The 25,452-nt window shown below is 41.1% G+C and overlaps 1 protein-coding gene across 1 annotated transcript in view; it reads left to right on the top strand.

Moving 5' to 3' along the window:
* Positions 1-25,452, top strand: part of LOC117506558 (cadherin-22-like) — a 766,928-nt gene that overhangs the window by 165,916 nt on the left and 575,560 nt on the right. The window contains exon 2 of the mRNA XM_034166074.1: positions 7,711-7,826. The gene's annotated coding sequence lies outside the window, so the exon portion shown is untranslated. The remainder of the gene's footprint in view (positions 1-7,710; positions 7,827-25,452) is intronic.

The raw sequence follows: 25,452 nt of genomic DNA, 5'->3' as shown, positions 1-25,452 counted from the left end.
ATTTATTTACTTATTGGTTGTTGTGTATGTGTGTGGGCGCTTTCAGTTGCAATTTAAGATGTACCACATTTCTTTGGCTCCATGATGTTGCCTCTGATCAAGTATTCCATTGGAGGAAGAGGAGCCCACCGCATCACCTGTGATGCTGCTAGAGGAAGTGTGTCATGGCATCTCGTCACTGCATTTTAACCCATGTGGGCCAAAATTCTCACTTGAGAGAAGGCAAATTATGATTATTCTTACAAGAAGCGGTACCAGTACCAAGTTGTCATAAAAACAGCCAAAATAAGGCATTAGTTTAAATCTGTAAATAAACTACAGCACTCGTGGAGTGCTTTTGTTCAGTGTTTAAAAACATGCTGCATGATTGTCCTGAAACTATCAGATGTGTGCTGTTTCCTAATACTGTTAATATGTTATATTGTATGTTTTGATTATTTTATTTTTCATTTTTTTGTTTCATGTTCTGTATTGTATTAACTTGGAATAATTAATATCATGATTCCACATACTCCAATCCAGTAGGGGCAGTATACACCTCTAAAGCTGGTTTGCATTCTGCTGATAAACATGAAGAAGAAACTTTAATTTAATTTCTAAGTAAAGCAAGTCCCTTCGGCTTCTCCACACTATGCGGAGAATGGGCAGCGGCGGCCTCGAACCGGGAACCTTGCAATGTAACCACTTTGCTATCATCCATCTGTGTTTGTTATTAGTGTTAGGTTTATTTTCAGACTGTGCCTGACCACATGACCAAGGTGAGCTCCTTAAAGCAACGATTCATGATAGATTATTCATTCCCTTGTGTTGAAAATGTCATCTTTTAGACATCAGTAGTGTGATGCTAAAGGCTACTGTGCTCCATGTGTTGTGCCTTCATTCTACACACATACAGAGGCACCGAGCCACACACGTAAGGTGCTTTATATATAGGATAGCATTGAGAATACTTTATTTAAATCCTATGGAACAAAATTACTGTGGTACAGGGAACAAAAAAAAAAAAACAACTTTTTTGACTTCAAGGAAAAGTATCAAAATTGACCAGAGGTGGGTAATCATGGCTTCAATGAGTCAAAGTCCTACTACATATTTGTTTCACCTACGAAATATACCAGCTGATTCCATTTGGTTCATGTGAGCTAATAAGTGAAATCACCTGTTTTCGGTGCACAGGTAGAAACAATACATGAGAAGATGTTTACTGTTTGAAGTTGGGGTTACCCACTTCTGAAAGGGACTATACCTTAAATCAGGGGTGGGCAACTTGTTCCAGAAAGGACCAAGAGGGTGCAGGTTTTCTTTGCAGCCACTGATTCCACCAGGTGATTTCACTGATTAATCCTCTGGGGCCGACGGCATCGTATACGACAGCTGGGACCAAGCTTTACTAAATTATAAATAACTTTTTAATTATATGAGATAGAAACTTACTTTTTTTGCTGAAAAGTTAACTCCGCGGACTTTTGAGCCCGCCATCGGCCACCTTTGTACTCCTCATAGAAGCTGTGTGATGACGTGTGCAATGTGAGTGTCCAATCGGAATTGGTTCACCATCACATGGTTTTCCAAAATCCAGTCAAAGGGCAGATTTACCTCACGTGATAAACCAAAAATCGTTTACTAGTTGGCCCATTTGAATAGCCCCCTAACTGCGCCATTATGCACAGTGAAAGTGAAAGCAGATGGAGAGCCTCGCATGACAATCTCACATGCTCAAACAAAGAGTGTGTAACTATCAGGATTGCTCCACTAGTTTGCATTTGAATGTTACTGGATTACTCTGTGGCTCTCTTCCTCTGGCGTAAAGCACTGTTTACCATATCAATGGGGTGAGGGATAGGGGCCGCTCCTCAGACTGGAGCATAAACGCATAGACCATTTTGTATATATTGTCCAAAATGTGCATTTGTGTTTGTTTGAACTTTTTTGTTGTACAGTCTTTCACACAAGACCACAAATTATCTTTATAAAGTGCCAAACAGTTGTTTATTATAGTTTGCTGTGTGTTTTGAATAAATGTGTGTGGAAAATTATTTTTCGCTTTACTTTTTCCTTTGTTATTTTTGATTGTAAACCTTTATTACACTTATAAAACACAACAAAAGCATATATATTCTGAAAGCACAGGTTGTCCTGAAAAAAAGAGACATAAAACTTGATTGTGGGATGCAGGGAGAGCTGTTAACAGCAATAATAAAACATTTATGCCAGGCGGGTGAACTGTCCAAAAAAATGCCCTCGGACCCCAGAGGGTGATTCCACCTGCTCAAAGTGATATTAATCAGTGAAATCACCTGGTGGAATCAGTGGCTGCAAAGAAAACCTGCACCCTCTTGGCCCTTTCTGGAGCAAGTTGCCCACCCCTGCCTTAAATGGAAGTGCTGATTTTTTGGTTGAGAGTTTTCAAAGACAGGTGTACTGTCACACCACTTTTAAGTCAAATGTGTCGCATCGATGTCTGCATAGGACACCACTCGTTGTTTCTTATCGACCAAGCCCACTTAGCCACTTGATCAAAATCAGCTGTATTCTCAGATAACACAACAGGCTATTAGAGAGACAGGCCTAACCAGGCATGTCGTCTTTAATGATGTTGTAACATCAGCAGCACTGGGTCACTCCTCTATGATACGTGCACAGTCTGTGCAGTTTGTGCATGGCACAGAACCAGATCGGCTGGAGGCCTTGCTGTTTTGTAAATACAGCTGGGGTTTGGTTTGGTACTTTAACAAAGAGTGGAATGCAGTGTGAATCTACATCATAAAGGCTAACATTCTCCAGGATGAGAAGGCAGGTCATTTTAAGAAGATATGGATATGATCCTGTATTTGGAGTAAATGTAAAATGTTCATTTTTACAACCTACATTTTTATTATTATTTGGGGAGGTGATGGTCTAGTGGTTAAAGTGTTGGGCTTGAGACCAGAGGATCCTCTGTTCAAATCCCAGCCTGACTGGAAAATCACTAAGGGCTCTTGGGCAAGGTCTTTAATCCCCTATTTGCTCCCGGTGTGTAGTGAGTACCTTGGTTGGCAGCACCCTCATATCAGGGTGAATGTGAGGCATTATTTGTCAAGCGCTTTGAGCATCTGATGCAGATGGAAAAGCCCTATATAAATGCAGTCCATTTACCATTTATTAAAATACAAGCACAGTTGCAGTGGAAAAACCCATTCTAATCTATCTGAAATTCCTCAAAATAAAAATGCATATAAACATACAAAAATATTTATAGTATTAAAAAATAAATAAATAAGCATTAATGATGTATAAAAAATCTCCCAAATAACATTTTTTTTTAAGATTAGATAGAACTTTATTGATCCTTTGGGAAGACTCCCTCAGGGAAATTGAGGTTCCAACAGCACCGTATAGAAGCACACAGAGTATCAAAGGTATAAGTAAAAAAGAGAAACAGTTTGCAAATATAAATATAAGATTTCAGAGGCCGGGGAATATTCTTAATTCATAATTGGAAGTATTCTTAATTCATAATTGGGATTTGGTTGTTCAAGTGGAACTGTAAAAAGTGTTTTCACTGCTCAAACCACAACACGGCAGGCTTATCAAGCCTGAAGGACAAATTGCCCGACTGTTTTCCTCCAGAGGAATGTCTTCAGGCCTTGGTGATTATTTGGCTCCTTTCTTATCTCAACCCACAAAGACAATAAACTGTTTTTCATAGGACTGAAGCATGCTCCACTCCCTCTCCCCACCCCCCTCCTACCCCCCATCACACACACCCCCACTCCGGCTTCTGCTCATGTCACCCCCCTTTCCTTCTGCGGGGGTGGTGCGGTTTTAGCTGCTGCTGGTCCCCTTTCCCCCCCAAGCTGCGCGACCTTCACCCACTTGCTTCAATTCGGATAACAGACTTCTTCAAATTTAGTGCACAAATGTCAAATGTGTATGTGCTGTCTTTAATTCTGATGTGTGCCATTATTATGGTAAACAAGTAATAATTGTGGACTAATTGCTGTCTGAGGTAACTGGAGTGTAAACATAATTTCTCCATTGTGAGATCAATAAAGTATATCTCATCTCATCTCATCTCAAATACACAATATAAATACCAGACATGGTGATCAATCAACATCCTTTCATAAATATGAACTGATGCATAACATATACTTAATTATTATCACAACCAAAAAAATCTGTCTATAATCTGGAAAAAGACCAATGAATTATTGGTCTTTTATTGGAAAAATACTGAGAAATATGTTCCAAGGTCCTTCTAAATTATGTCTTTGATGTCATTCACCCTCTCTCATGGCATTTCGTGATTGTATCAAGAAAAGTACATTAATCTATTAGTTTGTGTTCCCGTCAGGAAAAGCACCGCATTTTGTTGATGGGAGCATCAATTAATTTCATGACGGGAACACAAAATGCGGGGTGACACAGGGAGGTCTGGGGGGGGTGGGGGTTGTTATGTTTAGGGTTTGGGGAAGGGGTATCTTTAGAAATAGTAAAATAAAAAAAATACATGTCACAAATATGTGACTCATTTCGTGATGGGAACACACAAAAAAGTGTGCAACTGGTCTGGCTGTATCACTGTTTAATTTTTTTTTCTAAGGTTACAGTTTTTGTTATATAATTTGCTTGGAGCTAGCTTAGCATTAGGTGGGATGTCAAGTCACTGACAACCTACCTAATGTTAGCATGAATTGAGTGCTTCGATTGTGAGCAACGGCACTTATATTTGCCGAAAAACCACACTTGTGGTGGCTGAGGATCTAAGCAAGGGGAATGCCTTGAAGCAGTTATTCACAATGGATTTAATCATTCATGTATCTTGAAGAGCCTTTAGCATCACATAATGCGATGCTAATGGACCATTTTTATGAAAGTGTGTTAGCATCACATAATGTGATGCTAACAGGCATTCTAGTACACAGTGCTAATGAGCTAACTTGAGCATAAAAACCTGGTAGCATTGCATAACACGATGCTAACATGCCAACATTAGCATGAGTTGAGGGCCTCGACTGTGAGCAACAACATGTATAATGTGCTTAAAGAAACATACGTTGAGGTACAATTTTGCTTTGAAACATTTCAATTTATTTTAAATTTATTTTCAGTTATATAGCACCAAATCACAACAAAGTTGCCTCAAGGCACTTCATACAAGTAAAGTCTAACCTTACCAAACCCCAGAGCAAGCACACAGGTGACAGTGGTAAGGAAAAACTCTGCTTGGGCCATACTACCAACACAATTTACAAAACGAATATACAGGAAATTTTGCCGGTGCACAGGATGGGAGGGCTGCAGAAGTAGACACCAGTTCCATCTCTGGATGGAGCCGCACCTCAAACAGAGAGAAAAAAACTAAATCGGGCATCGGAAAGACAACAAATACAGTATAATTTGTCAGCATTAAGCAACAAGAAAAACAGAAGAAATACTAAGGTGATCGTCGGCCTCTAGCTCTACGCTCTAAGACCCAGAACTTAAAGTTGAGGCCATGGCCCGCTCCGTTTCCTAATAAAATTAATTTAATAGAGTTAAAAGCATAGTAACATACTATGCCAGTATGCTAGCCATACGAAAGGGAAATTAAGTGCGTCTTAAGTCTGGACTTGAAAGTCTCCACAGAGTCTGACTGTTTTATTGACGTAGGGAGATCATTCCACAGAACAGGGGAACATTCTGCACATCCATTAATTTTACGTTGCCTAAAAAACCGACACTCTAATGATGTGTGTTTTTTGAGTTTTTCACTGGACAGCCACACAGATTTGGGCCTTACTGAATTATGATATAGAATGGCACCTGCCATGTTGTCCGTGCAGATCAGTGTATGAATGCTTGTGTTACTGCAAATACTCTGAGGTTTCTGTCTGCATTTTGGTAAGCCAACATCAACCCAATTCAAATGACCTCAATTTTGTCCAGATGAGGGACACTGCAAATAATGTTCAACTGAATTAATGGGTCTTAATCCCAGACCTTCATCTTTCTGAGTTTTGTAGTTTGTAATCTGAACAGTTTTATGTCAGATGGTCTTCAGGAGATGGCTCTGTCGTAATGTCAATTTTAGGTCAAACTGTGTGATTATAGTTGAGCTAAGTAGTAATGAACAGCTTAAATCTTTGCACCAAAGCCTCTGGGCACCTGTGGCAAACAGTGCAAGTGTCATTGCTAGTTTCCACCTGATGCACTTGTCATTTTCACATCCAGCACCCACATTATTAAAATGCAAGTCTATTGCATTTATTTACGTGTCTGAGTATGTTGAGTTTTAAATGAGGTGTGGACAGGTACAGTGTTGGTCCACTGATATCGCGAGTAATTAGAAAGCAAAAGCACCATTGACCAATGAAATCCTGGTCTAAAATTGCTTTAAAACAACATAATAGCAAACACTATTAAAAAAAATACAAACCAATTAATAACTCTGGATTGGACCATATTTTTAAGCACATCTCCTTCCTCTCAAGCTGGTGTTGGCCCCTTAATTGAAATGTTCTGGAGTATAAGTCACATAAGTAACGCCGGAGTATAACGTGCAAGCTATTTTCTGTTTTATCAGCTTTATAATTTTTGGTTTTTGTGCATTATTGCCATGTAATTTTTATTATTTGCATTTATTCTTTTATTATTCCAAGTGCACGGGATTCCAGTGTGAAAGGTTCCCAGTTCAAGGCCACCTCCCACATTCTCCATGTAAAGTAGAGTTGCATAAGAAAGCGCATGTGGCATACAAATTGTACCAAAATGATCTGCAGATCCACCTCAGATCTCCACTGGCCTCCCCTAAGAAAAACAAGGCAGAAGCTCCAGTTTATTTTGTTTAGTGCTTTGATTCCTGGGAAAAATGTTATCATTATTATAACAAAAAAGCTTATACTCCACAAAATACAGTATGTAGCTCATCTGAAGGTTTGAGGAGGATGAGGTGTTGCAGCTAATGCTTCACGTCAGGGAGCAGCGGTGGAAACCTGCTGCTCCATGTGATTTGACACTTTACATACAGAAACCATTCCTTGCCAAAACAAACTCGCTTCCATGATTGCTGTCTAAGTAGCAATGCAGCTGTAGTTGTACATGTGGCTCTCTGATTAGTTGATTTCATGATATGCATAAATAAACACCCTGGATTAATTGATTAAATGCAACCCATTTGCACCCTTCACTTTACTTTGCACTCAGATTACATGTTGTGTAAAAAAGCAAATTGGAGCCGGACATGCTTCCAGTGCACTTGCGCTATGCACTTTCAACCATATGCCATAGCACTTCAAGATAGGGCCCTCCATGTTTTACCCTCACAGCAGTGGAGGAGGTGAAGTGGGGAGGAGGAAGTTCAGAAGCACAACATGTAAACAGATTGTATGCCGCTGAAGGTAACAAAGAGGCCCCTCTGGTTTCTCTCCCCTCTTCAGCATCACAACTGAGATCCAGATGACAATTAATGATGGTGTTTTTTTAAAACCACTTTAGCTCCTGCCCTATAGCTCACTCTCACTCTCTCCAGACAGACTTGGGCTATCTTTTCCCCTCATCTCTCTTCCTGTACGGAGATGGGTACATACCATTTTTCTTTGTGATCCATTAGTAAATTGACTCCGCCCTTCTTCTCTTGCTTCTGTTTTCTCCTTCCCCAGCTGCTCCCCGCATTACAAATCTACCTGTGGATTTAAACCTGTAAAAAAAAAAAATAATACACTGCATGTTTTTTGTTGTGCTTTTCAGAGAACGCAGAGAAAGCGCCTTGCGATTGATGTGGTATGGTATGGGAAAGACAACCTGAAGGACCCCAGAGCCGTCATTCACACAGAGAGGCAGCGAGGCCATTTGGCTGAGGGATGGTGAGTCTGACATTTGCATTATGCTGTCAGTTGTGAGGTAAAAGCGACTGCTTAGCTTCTCAATTTGAACCATTATAAAAACACTATTTAGTTTAATTAGCATTTATTCAGCATCATGCATGTGGAGTATAATAAGCTTATGTGAAGGATAAAAAGATACAAGTTGTCCTATTTCATGCTATTTGGATAACGATGAAGACGGCCGTAAAACTGCTTAATGCAGATATAGACAACTAGTGGCTGAGGGGCATAACATGACATGATGCTTTTGATGACATGACTTTGATGCTTCTGGGTCTCAGATGAATTTTGTTTTACTAAAAATAAAATTGTCATTTAAAGGTGCATTTAAAGGACTTTAGGGAGGTTTTTATCTTGCCAAAATTAAGTTTTGCAAGATATGTTAGTCAGTATGTTTGTTTTGTTTTGTTTTTTTATCTTGCCAGAACAAAGTTTTGCAAGTATTTATTTTTTTTTTTGTAATCATTGCATTTTTCACCTTTAACTCGCAGTGCAGCACACAGTTGAAGTTGCAGCTTCACACATAGCAGCTTCACACATAGCAGCCCTGGAAAGATACTTTCCGAACCCAAAAGGATCAAGCTCAAGGACAAAGGTCAAGGTCAAGGTCACACATAAAATTCAACGAAACAACTTTCCTGGCCGCAATTTTTGAAATTTTGCCTCCAAATTTAGCATGAACACAGTGATAGGCCTTGCCCATAAGCCATTACCTGGGATAAGCCATTGACCTTGACCTTCAGGGTTTCACTTGAGGTCAAAGTTCACCTAAACTAGGTCAAACTTCAGATTACAGTAAAACATGTTGTGTAATACACCAAATTAAATGGCTCGATGAGAAGAAGCAGAATATAGCAAAGGTTTTTGGTGAAGATGTCATTTGATGACGTCATCATGAAAAAACCATGCAAAATTTAGATTTTTAAGTGTTTTGTTAACTCGCTGTGCAGCACACAGTTTACATCGTACACTTTTGCAACTTCACATATGAGGTCTATTAGATAATAAACCGACCCTTTTATTTTTTTTAACTATATGGATTTGAATGACGTGCGATTACACAACTCATGCTTGAACCCTCGTGTGCATGCGTGAGTTTTTTCACGCGTGTCGGTGACGTCATTTCCCTGTGGGCAGGCCTTGAGTAAGATGTGGTCCCGCCCTCTCGGCTGAATTCCTTTGTTTCACACGCTGCTGGAGACGGCGCGCGTTGCTTTATCAAAATTTTTCTAGACCTGTGAGGAATATCCGAGTGGACACTATTCGAGAAATTAAGCTGGTTTTCGGTGAAAAGTTTAACGGCTGATGAGAGCTTATGGGGTGTTTCTTTCGCTGTAAGGACTTCCCACAGAGCAGGACGTCCTGCAGCGCTTCCAGACGCCGTCGTCGGCCTGTTTCGACCTGAAAACATCCTAATTTAAGGCTTAATTCACCCAGGACGTCGTGAGAGAACAGAGAAGATTCAGAAGAGGCCGGCATGAGGACTTTATGCGGACATTCCACTGTTTAAGGACATTTTTTAATGAAAGACGTGCGCGCAAATTCGCCGAGTCGTTTCCGTGACGACTCGGCAAATCTGTGTGCGCCGCACAGGAAAAACACCTCCGTGTTGAAAACCATTTGTAAAATTCAGGCGGCTTTTGATGGCTTTCAAAAAGTGAGTAACTGAGAAATTATTTAACAGCTTGGGCATGTTCCAACTTGCCCGTTAAGGTTTCCAACGGAGGTGTTTTTCCTGTCGCGACCCCCGCGGTCGGGTCCGGCCCGACATGTGACTCTGCCCGCACGTTCTTTCATTACAAAATGTTCGTTAACAATGGAATGTCCGAATAAACTCCTCATGCCAACTTCTTCTGAAAGTTCTCTGTTCTCTGACGACTTACTGGGTCAACAGAGCCTGAAATGTGGAAGTTTTCAACTTGAAACGGCGAGACGCTGCCGCCTCGAAGCGCAGATCGCCGTCAGGCGCCGTGGGCTGTCCTTAAAGCGACACTACCGGACCAAAATCTCTCATCAGCCGTTAAAATTTTTACCGAAAACCAGCTGAATTTATCGAATGGTGTCCACTCAGTTGTGCCTTGCAGTTTTGAAAAAATTTTGATCAAACAAAGCAGCAGTCTCTGAGCCATTCCTAAACAATGAAAAAATGACGAGAGGGTGGGCGACTCCTCACTCAAAGACTGCCCACAGGTGAATGACGTAACCGACAGGCGTGAAAAAACTCTCGCATGCCCACGAGGGTTCAAGCATGTCTGATGTAATCACACGTGATTCAAATCCATATGGTTTTTGAAAAAATAATAAGGTCGGATACTTTTCTAATAGACCTCGTATAGCAGCCCTGGCAAGGTACCTTTCAGTAGACAAAAGAATCAAACTCAAGGACAAGGTCCCAGCAAGGTCAAACACGAAATTCAACAAAACAGCTTTCCTGGTCGCAATTTTTTAAGTTTTGCCTGCAAATTTGGCATGGACATAGTGATTGGCCTTTTGCATAAGCCATTTCCTGGGATAAGTGATTGACCTTGAGCTTCAGAGTTTCGCTTGAGGTCAAAGGTCACCTGAATAAGGTCAAACTTCAGATTACAGCAAAACATGTCGTGTAATACATCACATGAAACAGCCTGATGAGGGATCCAGAAGATAGCAATGGTTTTAAGTTATGACATAACTTGATGACATCATCATGAAGAAACATGCAAAATTGAGATTTTTAAGGGTTTCATTTAACTCGCTGTGCAGCACACAGTTTACATCTCAGAATCATGCATCTACACATATAGCAACCCTAGGAAGATACCTTTGAGCACACAAAAGGATCAAGCTCAAGGTCAAATGTCAAGGTCAGAGCAAGGCCAAACACTAAATTCAACTAAATAACTTTCCTGGTTGTAATTTTTCTAATTTTGCCTCCAGATTTGCCATGGACACAGTGATTGGCCTTGCCCATAAGCCATTAGCTAGAGTAAGCGATTGACCTTGAACTTCAGGGTTTTGCTTGAGGTCAAAGGTCACATAAATTAGGTCAAACTTGTCATGTAATACACCAAATTAAAGAGCGTGATGAGAGGATACAGACAATAAGGTTTTAAGTTATGTCATTTGATGATGTCATCACAAAAATCTGCAAAATTTACATTTTTAAGGGTGTGACAATGCCTGTAAATCATAATTGCAGACGCTTGTAAAATCACATGTAGCAGTCGTATGGAGATACCTTTCAGCACACAAAAAGGTCAATGTTGAGGTCAAAGGTCAAGGTCTAAACTCACCAAAAAATTTTGCTGGTTGCAGTTTATGCTTTTTTTGCCTCCAAATTTGGCACAAATATAGTATATTCCCTTGTCCGTCAGTCCCTCTTCATGGTGGTCGTTCCTCATGGGAGTCTCTTTTGTTCACCTTTTGGCGAGATACCGGTCACTCTCAGGGTGACAGTTTTCATTTCATTTGTTAATCATATTTTAATGATTATGTTTGAAACAGCTTGTAACACCCCCACACTCCCGAGTGTCTCACCCACTGCAGTGTAGCCAGAAAGGATTGTGGTTTTTTTTTTAATTCTGGGATTGATTGTGCAGCTAACAACACATAATCAGAAAATGACAAAAACAAAACAACAACATAAAACAAACAAACATCCAGCTTCAAGCATGACACAAAGGCTGAAGACACTCCAATAAAGACTAAAATCTCAATCTAAAAAGTTTATCTGCTGAAGCCCATCAGACCAAATGAGAGTCAGATTAATTCGGAGTGAAATTATGGACCAAAACAGGACTGGTTTTGTCAAAAATGGAAGGACCTCCATTTGGTTTTGGTAATCAAAATTGATCCTGAGGGTTTTTTTTTTTCCTGTTGGACAGGCTGAAACCCAACCCAACTCACATAAAAATATATATAAGGCACGTGGACATTAATCAGTATGAATCGGTGCGTGATGTGAGTGCATCGATTCATTCAGTGTACATTAATTCAATTGATGGGTGAAATTGTGATGCATCGCTCGCTGCTTGCTTGCATAGATTTTTTTACAAGCCTCATTGAATGCACCATGGACGGAAGCCACAAAGCACATTTCAACCACAACAAACATGCAGGTCCATGACAACCGCAGCAAGCAGATGGAAGTGGGGTTGGGTATCGAATACTGGTTCCTTTAAAGTATCGTTAAGAAATGATTCAATCCACCAACATCAATAGCCTTTTTGCTTAATGATTCCCTTATTGGTCCTTCCGTTCAGGCCACCGGAGCGGTCGTTGTTTTTGAGGGGGTTTATGTTTCTACATTAATTGCAGACTGCAGTGGGTCTGCTCGAAGCTTGAAACAACGAAGCAGCACTTTCACCCGCTGTTCGCTGGTTCTCTGTTTTGCTGGTTTTCAGACGTGGCAAGTCCGCAATTTCTTCATTAATCCCTCTCAAAGCCATTTAAAGAAGTCAGTTGTGAGTCACCTTTGTGTGGATTAAAGTCATGAACTGGGACTCTTGTCTTGTTGCGGGCAAGAAATCTCCAATATTCTCTGGTTCTCGTGAGCGCCAGCCGGTGCGTAAACTGTTGTCCATAAGGTAATGGAAATAATGATAATAATGATAATAATTAATAATAATAATAATAATATCCTCTGTTTTGTGCAGCTAAGTGAACAGCTCCAAGAGCTGCATAGATTTCTGTCAGAATTAATAACTTCAGAGGGAATTGCTGTTTTAAATCAAATAACATCTCTTTCCAAACATTATCCAAACTACCGACCAAAACCCTTTCTTTTTTCTCCACAAATGAGACATCCTCCTTTCTTTATGAATTACACTGATGATGAAATTCAGCGCAGGTGGCTGAAAAGCTCAGCTCAGAGGCTATGGAGTTATATTTGTCATTAATATCTGAAGGGAAATGCTTTTGACAAAAACCACAGATTTGTGTATTTCTATTTCTGTCCAGAGATCAAGGATCCATCATGTACATCAGTGATCCAGTGACCATGTACAGACTTTATTGATTTTTTATTTATGTCAAGAAATCAAGGATCCAGTGACCAATTTCACATGTATTTACTTTATGGCCCAGTCACTCAGCACACGACGATTCCTGAACGAAGGGAAAAAGTAAAAAATGTCACAATTCGTTGAGAAAAGGTGGACGAAAGAGCTTTTATCAGCGAACAGTCTGCGAAGCAAGAGCACAAAAGGGACGAAAGAGGAACTTAACAAAACCGAAGCTCATGTTCTCGACGCTTTAATGAAATGCGCCTGGAGCCACAGCTGGAGCAGTGTGTGTCTGTATCTCTGAGTTCAGGACTCGGCGCTGGGATGGAGCTCATAGCGCCTAAGTCCTGGAGAAACTGCAAACAGAAGCTGTGGAGAGCTCTGTGCACATCAGTGGACCACCTGCTCTGGTTCCTCGTCCAGAACAAAAAAAGGATCATCTCCATCATCCTCAGAATCATCCTCACACTGTCTGTCGACACGCTGCGTGTCGTCTTGCTCCAGAAAAAAAAAAGTGTTCCGTGGACACTGCTGTATCACTGTATTATGTTCTAAACCATATATATTGATTTATAACAGAAAATTGTCAAAAGGGAGAATAAATATAAGTGTAAAGATGATTGAATATATCAGAGCAGTAAACTGATCAGTGCGTGTGAACGCGCACATTGACTCACATGTGCGGTTATTCCACCAGCTGATCACTGATCCACAACGTGAATTCTTCCTTCCAGAACAGCTCTTTATATAATCATTGGTTTATCATTCCTACACTCATATTATAGTTAATACAAAATAATAAGCGCACACAGGAGCTCCTGCTGCCGCTGATGCTGCATTCAAGTACTGTCGAAAATTACACAACTTTTTAGTTGTTTCAAATTCACCAGTTGCTTGTGGCAAAATAATTAATTATATCCACACAAAAGATTAATTCTGGCCTGTATAAGGTGCCTGAGCCCATTGAAGCTGCCCCCCCACACAGATAAAAAAAAAATCCAAGCAAGCAGGCTGAGTTTGCCCTGTAATTTCCAACGGTACATGAAGCAGCAGCAGCCTCAGCACTCACAAACTGGCTTCTGCACTGTGAAAACACTCAGCTGCTCCAACGAAGTCAAATTAAACAATAACATTACAAAAACTAAGCAAACAATTAAAAAGCGTCAAGAACGACGGCAAAATGAAACACAGACAGATTGAGGTTTTCGTTGCCCTTCGTTCAAATTTTTCAACAGTTTAAAAATCCTGACAAAGCGCCAGCTGCAGGAACGAAGCTGCACAAAGGTTAAACAATGCCAACGAAAGTCAATGAAAGTCCAGATTTCTTGTTTCGTCAGGGCTTCGTCACCCATCGTTAAGTGCCATGTGACTGGGCCATTAAGACTCAATAAAATGTTATTGACATAGAAAATCTGTAAAGCCTACTTTTAGTACACAGAAAATTCACAAGAGGCTGTTATGTGCAGACGCGGGTTGAGGAGCGGACCTGCGTCTGACTGAACCCAGCCCTAAATAACCAGAAAGCGGTTCCAAAAACAAAACAATTTTATTTTTTCTCCCGTGCAATAATTGGTGTACAACATAAATGTGCATTTGTCTGGCGAGGTGAAGGACGGCACGCTCTCCAGCGCCGAAATTGATCAAAGCTCGGCGCTTCTGGACCCAGACTCACCGCCGAACACCCCCCAGGTGGATACGACAAACTGACTCTGTGAAGGATGGAAAAGGTGAGGTAAGTCAACAGCTACAACAAATATCCTTCAAAGGCACACACTATCAGCAACACATTCAGGTCTGAATTCAAGCTTTATGTAAATGAGCAGCTTCTCACAACAGGTGGAGGATCATCAGTCCGTACGCCACGGCAGTGAGAAGTGAGCTGCACAACTCTCATCAATATTCAAATATACTGCGTAACAAAATACCAAATTAATGTTAACACTTATTCAGACAATCATCACCTCTGATGTGTGCTGACAGCATGTGTCCCTCACCCGTCCTCCTTCACAGGCACGATGTGTCAAACCCAGGCGCGGCCCTCAGCATCTCACAAACGAATGTCACAAGGTCGAGTTCCCGGCAATTCTGCTCGAATTACTCATGGCCCAAATGCAGAACGCCATCTCATTATCTGCTACAGCTGAAAGTCCTCAGGTCTGCACGTGAGCATCATCCACAAGTGCTGCAAATCATGCTGATGAGGGTGAAGGACTCTTCTGCCAGCACCTTCTCCACAGACAAAAACCAGTTTGCATACCACCTGGAGAGCAAAGAAAAGAAAACAACACCAAAATGTCCAGCCAAACCCCCCAACACACAACAGAGGCATTGATAAGGGAATCGATAAAGAATCGGATCAATAAGTGGAACTGATAATGGCATCGATCAATTTTATCAATACGCATCCCTAATTGTATCACACCAAATTGCACTGTATCACATTGTGAAGAATTGAATCTCCATCAAATACGAGGTCTATTAGAAAAGAAACCGACAGTTTTATTTTTTAAAAAAACTATATGGATTTGAATCACGTGCGATTACATCAGCCAAGCTTGAACCCTCGTGCGCATGCGTGAGTTTTTTCACGCCTGTCAGTGACGTCATTCGCCTGTGAGCACGCCTTGTGGAAGGAGTGGTCCAGCCCCCTCGTCGGATTTTCATTGTCTGAGAAGTTGCTGAGAGACTGGCACTGTGCTTGATCAAAATTTTTTCAAAAACTGTGAGGCACATCTGAGTGGACACCATTTGAGAAATTCAGCTGGTTTTCAGTGAAAATTTTAACGGCTGATGAGAGATTTTGGATTGTTTCTATCGCTGTAAGGACTTCCCATGGAGCGGGACGTCGCGCAGCACTCCGAGGTGATGTCGTCATCCTGTTTCAAGCTGAAAACCTCCAAATTTAAGCCTCTGTTGACCCAGGACGTCGTGAGAGAACAGAGAACTTTCAGAAGAGGTCAGAATCAGCAGTTTATCCAGACATTCCACTGTTAAAGGAGATTTTTTTAATGAAAGACGTGCGGACGGATTGGCGCGTCGGCTCTCAGCCGGCGCGGCGCACCCGCCACAGGAAAAGCACCTCCGTGTTGATAACCATTTGTAAAATCCAGGCGGCTTTTGGTGGCTTTCAGTTGAGTGAGTATCTGAGAAATTGTTTAACAGCAGGGCATGTTCCAACTTGTCCTTAAGGCTTCCAACGGAGGTGTTTTTCCAGGTGGTCCAGCCCACTCCTTCCACAAGGCGTGCTCACAGGCGAATGACGTCACCGACAGGGGTGAAAACACTCTCGCATGCCCACGAGGGTTCAAGCTTGGCTGATGTAATCACACATGATTCAAATCCATATGGTTTTTTAAAAAAATAATAAGGTCGGATACTTTTCTAACAGACCTCGTACATATCAAATCGAATTGAATCGGTAACGGGCTGAATCGCATCATATCGTCAGTATCATCATGTATTGCTATATTTAGTGTATCAAGGTGCGTATCGAATCATTGTCAGTGATGACATTCACATGCCTAATACATATATATATATATATATATATATGTATTTTTCGGTGGAGTGTCCTTGCCTCAAGTTGAGGAGTTTAAGTATCTTGGGGTCTTGTTCACGAGTGAGGGACGGATGGAGCGTGAGATCGATAGACGGATCGGTGCAGCATCTGCAGTGATGCGGTCGCTGTATCGGACCGTCGTGGTGAAGAGAGAGCTGAGTAGGGGGGCAAAGCTCTCGATTTACCAGTCGATCTACGTTCCGATCCTCACCTATGGTCATGAGATTTGGCTCATGACCAAAAGAACGAGACTGCGAGTACAAGTGGCTGAGATGAGTTTCCTCCGCAGGGTGGCTGGGTGCTCCCTTAGAGATAGGGTGAGGAGCTCGGTCACTCGGGAGGAGCTCGGAGTCGAGCCGCTGCTCCTCCACATCAAAAGGAGTCAGTTGAGGTGGCTCGGGCATCTTTTCCGGATGCCCCCTGAATGCCTCGCTGGAGAGGTGTTCCGGGCACGTCCCATTCGGAGGAGGCCCTGGGGAAGACCCAGGACACGCTGGAGGGACTACATCTCTCGGCTGGCTTGGGAACGCCTTGGGGTTCCCCCGGAGGAGCTGGGGGAGGCGTGTGTGGATCGGGAGGTCTGGGCAGCTTTGCTTGAGCTGCTGCCCCCGCGACCCGACTCCGGATAAAGCGGAAGAAAATGGATGGATGGATGGATGGATATATATATGCAACGTTTCTAAAATGAGTTGGAATGGTGGTCAGTCCAGAATGTTTTTAGAACCTTAGACCTCAACAGTGTTTAGAAGAGGAACTCAATCATTTAATTTCCTGTTGATTACATATATATATATATATATATATATATATATATATATATATATATATATATATATATATATATATATATATATGTATGTATGTATGTATGTATGTGTGTGTGTGTGTGTTTTATAATGTACTGTCTTAATGCATTTAGAAATTGTTTAGGTTCTTGTTATCATATACACACTATTATTATGATCATTAATATTATTATCAGTATTATTATTATTAGTTGTAGTATTTTACAACCCCATTTCCAATGAAGTTGGGACGTTGTGTAAAATGTAAATAAAAACAGAATACAATGATTTGCAAATCCTCTTCAACCTATGTTCAATTGAATACACCACAAAGACAAGATATTTAATATTCAAACTGATAAACTTTTTTGTTTTTGTGCAGATATTTGCTCACTTTGAAATGGATGCCTGCAACACGTTTCAGAAAAGCTGGGTTAGTGGTATGTGGCACTTGAGGTGCTCTCGGGGTGTGTTTCAAGCACAGTCGGGACATTCGGGCTGGATCCGAAATGCCATATCATTTTGAACTGCCCCTCGAACGCCATCAGAATGCTTTCAGTGCCTTTTTCATGCTGTACAAATATTTAGATTGTGGTCAGTCTGCACGCCGACTGTCATTTGATATATTTCCACCTCGACTGCATCTGATCAGAGGACAAGTTTGGACATGTCTATCTCGGCTTTCAATGCTTACCAGTCCAGTAAGTATTAGTGAAATTGTGGAGAGCTGAACATGTCCAAACTTGTCCTCTGACACGCTGAAACGGAGGTGTTCCTTTGTCTCGCTTCCAAAGCGAATCGGTCTTTATGCGCAAAGCCTCCGTGCGGCTTTCCATGACAAAATCTCTTGTTAAAAGTGAAATCTGCCGGAAAATGGCTGATGTCCAGCTCTTGTGATAACCAGAGAAAGAGCACACGACGGTCTCGTATCCACAGAGCCATCCGTTTAGAAATGGTCCGGCGGCTTGTGCCGCGTCGTCGCAGCTCGGAGCGCGGTGCACCGGCCATCCTTAAAGGGGTCCTTAAAGCTGTAGTAACAGACCTTATTCTCTGTGAAGCCTGTAAAATTTTCACCGAAAGCCAGATAAATTTTTCGAATGGTTTCCAGGTGCCAGTTTCTAACAGCTTCTGAAAAAATTCTGATGGAAAAAAAGTCCTTTTCATTCCGCCATTTCCAGACAATGAAAATCCGCCGAGGGGGCGGGACCACTCCTTCCCAAGGCGTGCTCACAGGCGAATGACGTCACCGACAGGCGTGGAAAAACTCACGCATGCGCGCGAGGGTTCAAGCATGTCTGACGTAAAAACATAGGAATGAAATCCATATAGTTTTTAAAAAAAATAAAAAGGACCGTTACTTTATTGACAGACCTCGTATGTACACACATACACATACCCATGGTGCCAAATACCAAAAAAAAAAAAGGTTCTCAAAAACTACTGCAATGAGCTTGATGAAGCTTATCATTTTACAGGTTCCACAGACAATCAGTTGATCATGTGCAGATATGTATAAGGATTTAGACCTATTGAGTGAAATATATTCCAAAAGAGAGGTGATGTAAACAAAGTTGCTGTTTTGTCAGAATCAGAGCTACAAAAATGCACTGTAATTAATTAGTGTAGAATTCCAGCACTGTTCAGCCTTAGTGGGGTAAGGAACATTTCAAGTGCCCTTTTAAACAAATTATTGGGTTTATTTTGAGATAACAATGTGGCTTGATAGTTTTACAGAGAGAATGAACTTTTATTGCCCCCACATTTATCAAAGTTGCCCATTTTCTGCTATGACACACAGCATCAAGAATTGCAGATCTGATCTGTAAACATGGCTGAGAATAAAAAGAACATAAACTTCTTTAAAGCACATGAGAGGCAGTTATTTCAACTGTAGACAAGTGTGAACGGCATACAATCACAACAAAAATAAATTCATTCATGCGATCCATTATTTGTAATCAATCTCTTCAATTGCTGACATATTTATAAGTGCATGACAGCAGCTGCATTGCATTTGGGGTAATCAGCTGTTGATTACTGTAATAAAATAAATGATTTAGTTAAAGCTGAGTAGATTAGAGAGCAGGACAGATTGTAATTCATGCGTGATTCCCTCAATATTCTGTTCTCATTAGTGTTTCAGTGTGCGTTTTCCTAATGCTCTGGATTACCCTACATTCAAAAACTGCTCAGTCAGCTGCTTTGAGACCTCCCCCCCCCCCCCCGCCCTGATCGTAATATCTCATCTTGTGTCACGTCTTTGGATTTCAGGGTTAATGTCAATCTGAGGGATCCAACATAAGATTACGTGTGTTTGATTTTGTTTACACCATCTGCCGTCAGATTGAATGTACTCCGAGGTATAATCTGATACATCCAGGAGTGGTGTTTCCTGTGTGTGTGCGTGTGTGTGTGTGTGTGTGTGCGTGCGTGTGTTTGAGCAGTGTTAGAGCCAACGCTGGACCTTGGATGCTCTGCAGAAATGCAAACCAGCCTGTAGATACTGTGTAAGAATAGTTCCTGTTCTTTCAATTTCCATCATTGCAAAGAATTAACTTTAATTGAGAATCTGTCTGGGAAAGGCATTTATACCAGAAAGACTCAGGAGGCAAGTTAAAGTTGATCATCTTAATAAATCAAGGTTGTGCACAGAATGTTATAGCCTATGGTGGAATAGATCTGACCCAGGTCCCTGTCATGGTAGTGTGTACAGTGGAGATGATCACAAAATCCTGCTGGTGGAAAAGGCAGGGGCAGAGCCTACCTCCAGGCAGCAGAGATCAACTGATTTTGATGAGGTGGAGGACAGGACGTCTTGTCAGTAATCTACAGACAGGGGGTGGTGAATGAGACCATTGACGATTTAAGACCTTTGCACAGTTTGAGAGTTGATGGCTAATCGGCAACACTTGCTTTGATTAGAGATTAAAGCCCCTGTCACACATAGCAAGAATGTGCAGGAACCATGACCGACACAGTTTTATTAATATTATATAATATTGTCATAATCCGACACAGTCGGGAGGGAAAACAGCCGTGGTCAGCCGTGTCATAATGCATCCAGATTACCTCGTCCACACCGGCATGATGGCATCCAAAGCGTATGTAGACAGCAGGTAGATGCCACAGACTGCTGTCAGACAGCTTTAAAAGGCGCTGAAGACTGCCCAATATCCAAACGTCTGGATGGCAAACACGGGACTGGAGCGCTGTGTTCCTCACGTGAGTGCGCGGCAAGCGTGTGTGCATGATGCACGTGCACTCCGCGCCCACGCGTGGGGCTTTATTTATCAATCAGCAATGTGTATGTGTGTATGCATAACGCTGCATAAGCTGAGGCGGGGCATGCACTGAGTGCCACTGGACAGCTTTGCTGAAAGTGTGCTGGCATTGGGCCATGCTGTCCCCTGGATCAGACAGAGCGCCTTTCCAGGGATCTTTAATTTCTTTTTTTCTTTTTTGTTCACTTCAGGAGCACAGTGCAACTCTGGACACCGCAATGGTTGGATTATCACATGGGATTTATTTTTTATTTTGGGTGAGAGGATTTTGATCACAGGCTGTGTCCCTGCTCCACGTCCATGTCTGCGATGTGAAACACTCTTGGACCACTGTTGGAGGTGAGATTCATGTTTATTAATGCTGTACCGGCCAGTGGACATTATTATACATGGCACGTGCAGGTAATACTGGCAGGTTTTGCCATTCCAGATTCATCTCGAGGTTCCCTCGTACATGCTCAAATTATTTCAGATCCTGTTTTGTCGCCATCAGAATATGTAAATTGTGGTCAGATGGTTCTCAGATTACACATGGACTGCCGTTGGATACGTGTCCCATCTCGATGGCATCCGGAGGGTTTTGAACATGTGCATCACACTCGGGGCCACCGGTCGATTTTGACCAACTGTGTGGACTTCCACAGATGACTGTCATAACGTTTTGGAACTGAAATCCGACACTTTTCGTATGTGCGCCAATTCGTCATTCTGATGCCATTCTGTGTGATTCTGGCTATGTGTGATGGGATTGTAAAGGTGTTGTCAGTTAACTGATTCTGAGTGAATGCTTGAAGCTCTGTGTCTTCTGGTAGAACATATTGTGTGCTGCATTTCTCAATAACTGAATGATTGTGCAAGGAGGAGATCAGTGAGGGAAGCCACCAAGATGCTCATGATGACTCTGAAGAAATTATGGGATTTTTTGGGGCTGTCATTGGAGAAACTGCATCCTGTAGCTACCGACTGCTGCTGTCAGAGCTTCGTGATTGAGTTGAACTGAAAAGGATTTACATCCAAGAAAGTCTAGACTCTAGTGTCCCATATTACTTCTGATAGACTGAAATTTTACCTCCTCTTTGAACGAAACTCCTTCTCCCAGAATAAATGATGGGTTTGGATTTGCAGTGGGTGTTACAAGGTGACTTCTTTTACCCTGTAGAGCCCGCCCATTGATTCTCACAGAGTTAAACAGACTGGACTGCAGCATCTTATTAAAACAAAACAAAACAAACAAACAAACAAAAAAACATCCAACATACACTTTGAAATCGTACATGTTGAAGTATGTTTTGATGAACTGTAATTCTGAAGCTCAAGGCCATACTTTTTTTTTCAGTGAGTGTTTTAGTTAGTGCCAGTTCATTCATGCTTAAGCATCTTTGGTTGAATCAGGATGCTGTGAAACCTCATTCATATTATGGATGTGGAGAGTTTAACATAAATTAAAAATTGCATAAATAAATGGATTTGCATGATTAAATGGGTTCATATAAATATAACCTGCAAAGTCTTATAGGCCTTTAAACAAATTAAATAGTTCCTTATACAGCAGTTCTAATGCATTAATATGGATTTTGACAGTTTTACATGCCTGTGTATGAACATAGACTATAATTTAAATTTTTTTTTTTTTGGTGTGTGTGTGTGCTAAAGCACAAAGACTAAAATGTTTTCTATTTGACAGATTTTATTTTTTCTTTGCTGATGATCTACTTGGGGACACAGAATGACAAATGAGTACAGTGTAGCTGCAGCAGAGGGAAAATATTTCATTTCAACTTAATGTTAAACAGATACAAATTCTATTTGAAGATTATTTTTGAATAAATTTAAAGTTTGATGTTGCAGACATGCTGCAGCTTGTAAAGCATGTTTGATTATTAATCTAATATATGCTGTTTATTTTCCTGAGAAATTTTGCAAAAAAGCAAGGAAAAAAAAAAATCATCCGCACCTCAAAGAAAGAAAGAAAAAAAGATAAGACCCACTTTCCAAATTAAGTGTAGTCCACACACTGAAGGACAACTTGATGGGACAAAAAGCTGCTACCCAGACATTTTGGCATTTGCAGTAATTAAGGGGCTCTGTCTTGACTGTCCAACCTGGTCTCAGGGCAAGTCGTGATTCAGCAGCACAAAAAGTGCCTCATTTTCGTCATGGCAGCACAAATCCATTCTAATTCATTCCATGATGGCTGCACGAAATTAAAAGTGAAGCGGGGGGGGGGGGGGGGGGGGATGGATAGGGTGGGGGGAAAGAGTAAGATTAGGTTATGGTTAAGGTTAGGGTCGGGGGTAGGAGTAGGGTTAGTAACAGTGAGTTAAAAACACCCCGTCACGAAAATTTGACTCATTTCGTCACAGGAGCACGAACAAAAAAAATGTGAGACTAGACTGGACTGCCTGTAGTCTGTCTGAAACACATAGCTCAAGTGCATTTTGTGTGTGTTTGGGATGATTCGGGATATTCCATCATTGTGCTGTTTTTCTATTCCACAGTAATCTTTAACAGATTTGAGTAATCCCTTGTATTTCTGTGGGGCCTGTAACCTTTTGTTGAAGTTATACGTCGCCTGCACTAAGGTTCCTTTTTCAAACACTGCATTGTTCAAGCCTGGGACATTACGTCATCACATCATGCCCTAAAGTGGTGCAGTATATCATTAAATCACATGCAAGATTACTTTCACAGCCAACTGGGATTTACACATGCTGGTTGTACTTGTTATAGACTTTGAGCTTCCGAGTTGTATCCATTAAACTGAGAACAGGGCTTCACAATTTCTTATGCACATCTATAAATTAAAAGCCAAGTGGCCTGTATACATGTATACCTGCGTGCGAGTGTATGGCTTCAATCATGGACAAATTGGGGAGACTTAACAATTGCCGTTTGGTATGCTTATGTATTTTGGGTCAAGGATGAATGCCCCGAAAACAGAAGATTGATAGGACTGATATTTTCAGAGAAATTAGGGATATTAGCTAAAAACAGTTAACAAAAGACATTGATATTTACATTCTGGACTCGCATGCCATTCCAGCAGGGGGCAGAAAATCATCTATATATTAAAAGCAAAATGGTTTCTGTGTACATTTTTGTGTGTGTGCGTGTGTGTACCTTTGAACACGGCCAAACAAGGGAGAACTGACATTTGCCATTTGGTATGCTTATGTATTTTGGGTCAAGGATGAACGTCCCGAAAAAAAAAAAAAATCGATAGGACTATTATTTTTAGAGAAACTACAGATATTAGCTAACAACACTGAGAGACGGTGCCTGCTCCCAGACTACCAATAACCAGCAAAAATCTATTTAAGCATAAAAATTCAAAAAGAAAAAATAATATAGCACCTTCAACTGCACCACAGACTAAAACAGTTAAATGTGGTCTATTAAACATTAGGTCTCTCTCTTCTAAGTCCCTGTTGGTAAATGATATAATAATTGATCAACATATTGATTTATTCTGCCTAACAGAAACCTGGTTACAGCAGGATGAATATGTTAGTTTAAATGAGTCAACACCCCCGAGTCACACTAACTGTCAGAATGCTCGTAGCACGGGCCGGGGTGGAGGATTAGCAGCAATCTTCCATTCCACCTTATTAATTAATCCAAAACCCAGACAGAGCTTTAATTCATTTGAAAGCTTGTCTCTTAGTCTTGTCCATCCAAATTGGAAGTCCCAAAAACCAGTTTTATTTGTTATTATCTATCGTCCACCTGGTCGTTACTGTGAGTTTCTCTGTGAATTTTCAGACCTTTTGTCTGACTTAGTGCTTAGCTCAGATAAGATAATTATAGTGGGCGATTTTAACATCCACACAGATGCTGAGAATGACAGCCTCAACACTGCATTTAATCTATTATTAGACTCTATTGGCTTTGCTCAAAAAGTAAATGAGTCCACCCACCACTTTAATCATATCTTAGATCTTGTTCTGACTTATGGTATGGAAATAGAAGACTTAACAGTATTCCCTGATAACTCCCTTCTGTCTGATCATTTCTTAATAACATTTACATTTACTCTGATGGACTACCCAGCAGTGGGGAATAAGTTTCATTACACTAGAAGTCTTTCAGAAAGCGCTGTAACTAGGTTTAAGGATATGATTCCTTCTTTATGTTCTCTAATGCCATATACCAACACAGTGCAGAGTAGCTACCTAAACTCTGTAAGGGAGATAGAGTATCTCGTCAATAGTTTTACATCCTCATTGAAGACAACTTTGGATGCTGTAGCTCCTCTGAAAAAGAGAGCTTTAAATCAGAAGTGTCTGACTCCGTGGTATAACTCACAAACTCGTAGCTTAAAGCAGATAACCCGTAAGTTGGAGAGGAAATGGCGTCTCACTAATTTAGAAGATCTTCACTTAGCCTGGAAAAAGAGTCTGTTGCTCTATAAAAAAGCCCTTCGTAAAGCTAGGACATCTTTCTACTCATCACTAATTGAAGAAAATAAGAACAACCCCAGGTTTCTTTTCAGCACTGTAGCCAGGCTGACAAAGAGTCAGAGCTCTATTGAGCTGAGTATTCCATTAACTTTAACTAGTAATGACTTCATGACTTTCTTTGCTAACAAAATTTTAACTATTAGAGAAAAAATTACTCATAACCATCCCAAAGACGTATCGTTATCTTTGGCTGCTTTCAGTGATGCCGGTATTTGGTTAGACTCTTTCTCTCCGATTGTTCTGTCTGAGTTATTCTCATTAGTTACTTCATCCAAACCATCAACATGTTTATTAGACCCCATTCCTACCAGGCTGCTCAAGGAAGCCCTACCATTATTTAATGCTTCGATCTTAAATATGATCAATCTATCTTTGTTAGTTGGCTATGTACCACAGGCTTTTAAGGTGGCAGTAATTAAACCATTACTTAAAAAGCCATCACTTGACCCAGCTATCTTAGCTAATTATAGGCCAATCTCCAACCTTCCTTTTCTCTCAAAAATTCTTGAAAGGGTAGTTGTAAAACAGCTAACTGATC

This window comes from Thalassophryne amazonica, chromosome 3, assembly GCF_902500255.1.
Source record: "Thalassophryne amazonica chromosome 3, fThaAma1.1, whole genome shotgun sequence".
In the NCBI taxonomy this organism is placed as follows: Eukaryota; Metazoa; Chordata; class Actinopteri; order Batrachoidiformes; family Batrachoididae; genus Thalassophryne; species Thalassophryne amazonica.
This window is presented reverse-complemented; position numbering and strand designations above follow the sequence as displayed.